The 4467-nt window shown below is 58.6% G+C and overlaps 1 protein-coding gene and 1 long non-coding RNA gene across 2 annotated transcripts in view; one reads left to right on the top strand and one right to left on the bottom strand.

Moving 5' to 3' along the window:
• RIPOR1 (RHO family interacting cell polarization regulator 1) overlaps positions 1 to 2318 on the bottom strand; it is a 16013-nt gene extending 13695 nt beyond the window's left edge. Inside the window, exon 1 of the mRNA XM_023523556.1 lies at positions 2203 to 2318. The gene's annotated coding sequence lies outside the window, so the exon portion shown is untranslated. The remainder of the gene's footprint in view (positions 1 to 2202) is intronic.
• A 57-nt stretch (positions 2319 to 2375) lies between these two features.
• LOC105305774 lies at positions 2376 to 3992 on the top strand. Its single transcript, XR_002777301.1, has 2 exons — positions 2376 to 2463; positions 3485 to 3992. It is a non-coding gene; the product is annotated as an uncharacterized LOC105305774 (long non-coding RNA).
• Positions 3993 to 4467: the final 475 nt, after the last annotated feature.

The following is a 4467-nucleotide window of genomic DNA, read 5'->3' as shown; positions in this document are numbered from 1 at the left end:
ATCAGTGAGTGAGGTTCTGCTCCCTTGGTATGGGGCATGATGGGGGTCCCCTGGGATTCTGGAACTGAGTGGGTGGGCTGGATTCAGATTAGGCTGACTGTCCCATCAATTTTCTTTCTCTGACTAGGGCTTTGCTACCACCAACCCCCTAGTCCCACAGGGACCAGGATGTATAACTGTTGGTCCACTTTTCCCAAATGACCATCAGAATAACCATCTGAGTGACCATTTCAGGAGGTGGACAGGTAGGATCTACCCTGCTGTGGAGGAGGGAAATAATTGAACCCCATGAACTGAGGAAGAGGATCCCCCTGAACCAGGGACTGGCTGATTAGAGCCAGAGGACTCTCCAGACTTACTGAAGACTGTTCTGAATGTGCGAAAGGTCACAAAGGTGATAGGGCCTGTAGAACTCCCAGGTTAGGGCAGCAGCAGTAGAACTCTGGCCACCTGCATGGCTGCAGATCCTGCAGCCCCCAAAACCCTCTACATGCCTCACATATGTGAGGCAGGAGGTCCTGCCACTTACACTGCCCAGCTCAGTGGTCTCCTTGCTGGGCGTCCCTGGCCCAGCCCCATCCTGTGGGTCAGCCCCACTTCAGTTAACAGATGCTAAAAATAACTGGGGTAAGGAGGGGTTGCAAGAGAAAATGGGGTCCCTCCTGAGCCTTTCCCTGTCTCCATGGCAACTGCCCCAAACCTGGCTGCTGACTTCATGCTGCAGCTGCTGGAGCAGGGAGGGAGGCGGGCCCTGTCTGGGACCCCCCACCCCGGAACCAGGCGGAGGCAGCAGGGTGGCCTCACTTCCTGCCGGCCCCCTCCCTAGTCAGCTGGTCACATTCCCAGACCAGCCCTGTGCTGGAGGCCTGGTGGCCTCCCCTAGGCCAGGCCTGGTAGGAGTGTGAGTCCCAGCCGCAGCAAAGGGTTGCCCTGACTCAGCCGCACCCTTCCCGTCTGCTTTTCCACCCAGGGAGGACCCAGCCTGGAGCCCTGCGTGTTCCCTCCACCCCTACTCAAGTCCAGGCCCTCTCTCTGGCTGTTGGACCAGAGGACCCAGGACTCTTGAGCAAGGGTTGAAGTGTGAGCTAAGCTAGGGCTCACAGTCTTGCTGGAGTATTTTGTACCTCACTTGGATTCTCATCTCCCCCACCGGCTCCCCTCCATGCCACAGAGGTGGATAGTGCAGTAGCAAGAGTTCAGAGCTGGGTCTAATTCCCACCTCTCCCCAAACCAGCTGTGTGACCTTGAGACTATTAACCTCCCCGTGCCTGTTTCTGCATCTGCCAGATTGATATAACATTCCTAAGAAAGCTATGCCCCTGCTGATCACTGCAGGCCTAGGGGAGGCCCAGGGCACGGTTATTATTATATTAGACTGCACACAGTAGGTGCTCAGTCAGCCAGCCTGGACATGCATTAGGAGCAACCAAGTAGAACTGGCTGAAAAGGGTCAGTCCCAGAGGTGGACTCAGGCCTCACTGGGGAGAGGAGGACAGAGAGTGGTGAGGTGGGATTTAGCCCTGCCCAGTAGCCCCTTCCTCAAATCAGTTCTGTAGGGTGCCCAAGCTTAGCTGTTTGCAAAGACCCTACACCAGACTCCCACTTCCAGGACAAGGTGTGTTCCCCACCACGCTGGGGCGATCGTCTCCGACTTCAGCTAAGCCAGGTTTGGGCGAAAAGCCGGACCCCAGGCCAGGCTCCGGCTGAGCCGGGCCCCAAAGCCCCAAAGCGGCTTAGGCCGGTCGGTGGGGCCGGGAGGATTAGCTCATCCCGGAGGACAGCTTGAACCACTCGTCACCCCCTTCCCATTCCCAGTTCAGCTTTCCCTGCGAGGAAGGCATAGGGGGCTCCGGGAGAGCAATCGTGCCAGGGCCCAGGCTACTGCCAAGGGCCCGCCCTCAGGCCTGGCCCACTCCAGAGCCCCGGGGCACCGGCCGCCTGGGCCTTGCTGTGGGAGGGAAGGAGGCAGTGCCGGGCGCGGCAGGGCTGGAGGCGGCGGCTTTTGTGGGGCCAAGATGCGTCCTCCGCGCCCAGGGGAAGGTGGGGAACGACATCGTGCGGCTCAGGTCCCGGGGATGGGGTTATGTGGGACAGGGCCGCAGCTGGGACAGCAAATTTGGGATCTGCGGGCGGTGCTGGCGAAGGAGGCACCAGAATCGCCGCTCCAGCCCCTCGCCCGGCCTGCGGACCCCGGACACTTACATGGCTGCGCTGGGCTACGCGGACCTCGCGCTCTCTGTGCGCTCGTCGGTGCCCGGCCTGGTCAGTCGCGCCGCAGCTGCCGCTGTCGCCACCGCCGGCGGCCGCCCCTCCCTGCACCCCGCCGACCCGCTCCTCCCTCCGCCCGCTGGGCCCCACCCCCCGCACTCCCGCAGCTCTGGCACCCGTGGAAGGGCCCACGGCTTGCTCCGCCCTCTCGAGTAACGGGGCAGCGTGTGACCCGCGGAGTCCACCAGCTTGTGGGTAGGCGGGACCCTGGAGGACGCGAGGGCGGCGGGAGGGCCAGAAACAGGGCGGCTTTTAGGGAACCTCTCGCCAAGGCGGTCCTATTCCTTCCCATGCAGACCCCAAAACCGGGTCCGCGGGAGAGCCCGGCTTGCCCGTACCCTCCTCAGATCCCATAGCCCCTAGAGACCTGTGACTGCCTAAAATCGGTCCTGGAGTGTCCACTGCTGGGTTGGGTGGGCTGGAGGAAGGGATCAGCGCCAGCTTCCGGGAGGGGAACAGGGAGGCCAGAATCCTAGCCTTTGAACCCCTTCTGGGTCCAGGCACTGCCTCTCAGCCCAGCCTCAGTTTCTCTGCTGCGGGGGCAGGCTGCCCTTCCTGCCACCGTCTGGGCTTTTAGCCAGGCTATGCAGTTACCACTAATTGGGTACGACTTCTGGAGGGTCAGGTCTTACTCTCTGAGCCTGGGTGAGTTACCTGGGCTTGGGGCACATGTTGGCCAAGGGGGCCAGAGCCCAGTCCTTTCCAGTGAGGGCCTGGAGCACTGAGTCTCCCCTAGGGTGGGTTGAGGTGGAGCTGAGAGCTGACCCCACGATGGCGTCAAACGGCCAGCTCCACTCCCCCACCCCTCCCATCTATAAGACACCACTGGCCCTCCCCAACCCCGAATGCTCTGCCCTCCCACCCCGACCCTTCAGGCTTCACTTCTGTAGTCCTCTGCCTTTAGAGGTAACACATACCACAGACATACATGGTTTGAAGGACTTTAAGAGGTTCCTGAATATACTCCTGAGGGTTGGTCTTGACAACCAATCTGTCAGGGCGGCAGGAGGCACAGAGGCCCTCAGGGCACTGATATCTTCTCCCTCACCAGTTCTTAGCAGACATACACCTCACTCCCTCCCAGCTCTCCCACCTCTTCAGCCCCCTTTCTTAGCCTCCCTTGGCAGCACTCTGTAGTCCTTGAGCCTGGGGATTGCTTCCAGGGACTGGGTTCTTCTCTTTCTTTTCCCCATTGTAATATATCATCCAGTTTCAGGGCTTCCATCCATCCACTGCTGACCATCCCAAGCCTTCCTGTGTGCCCAGAGCCCCCGGATGACCCACTAGATCTTATGACCTTCTCCAGAGGGACTCATCTTCCTTGGTCCTTACCTCTGCAAAGCATCGCAGTCCCCCTAGGCTCCTACCTAAGCCAGAGCCTGGGCCTCACCAGAGCTCTCGAAACTGGCACCCGTTGGTCCCTGCCCACCTCTAAAGTCACCTTCTCAGCAAGGCATCCTCTGACCACCTCTGAAGACAGCCTGTCCTTGTTATTGTCATCACGTTCTGTGGACTCAAGCCTTCATGTCGCTCATCACCAATAGGCAGCATGTATGCCCGTGTATGCTCATGTGTCTAAACCTACCACACTGTGAGTCTCTAAGCTCTGTGGGGGCAAGGGCCATGGAAGTCCTTGTCATCACTGTCCCTGGCTCATAGTGGGAGTTCATGAAATATTTGTTGAATGAGTGAGTTTGAATGAGCAAATACATGAACTCTTGACATCCCCTCTTCACCCCCACCTTCCTTCAGCCTCCTAGTCCTGTTGATTCTACCTCCTTAATATGTTTCAAATTCATTCCCTCCCCACCCCTCACCTCCCACTACTAGTACTCTGTTGTTTATTAATTCATTTGCCAAACGCCCACCGAGCACTCGAGGCTGGTCCTTGGGCTGGCAGTAGCATAGAGCTGTCCCTGTGCCATTGCTCAGGGCTCTGATGAGGCAGGCTGATTGTGGTGGTGTACCAAGGCACTGTCCGAGGAATTATTTCTCAGTCTGGGATTCTGGAATTCCACTTCCAGAAAATTCCCATTTTTAATGGATGATTTCCTTGCCCGTCATAGTCAATTAGTCACTCTGCCCTGTGTCTGGCCATGCATCTGCATTATCACATCTGGTACCGGGCCTAGGCCACCATCTTTTCTGGCCTCTCTGCCTCCTCCTTTGTCCCCTACAGTTGTTCTCCACCTGACAGTT

This window comes from Pteropus vampyrus, unplaced genomic scaffold, assembly GCF_000151845.1.
Source record: "Pteropus vampyrus isolate Shadow unplaced genomic scaffold, Pvam_2.0 Scaffold394, whole genome shotgun sequence".
NCBI lineage: Eukaryota > Metazoa > Chordata > Mammalia > Chiroptera > Pteropodidae > Pteropus > Pteropus vampyrus.
This window is presented reverse-complemented; position numbering and strand designations above follow the sequence as displayed.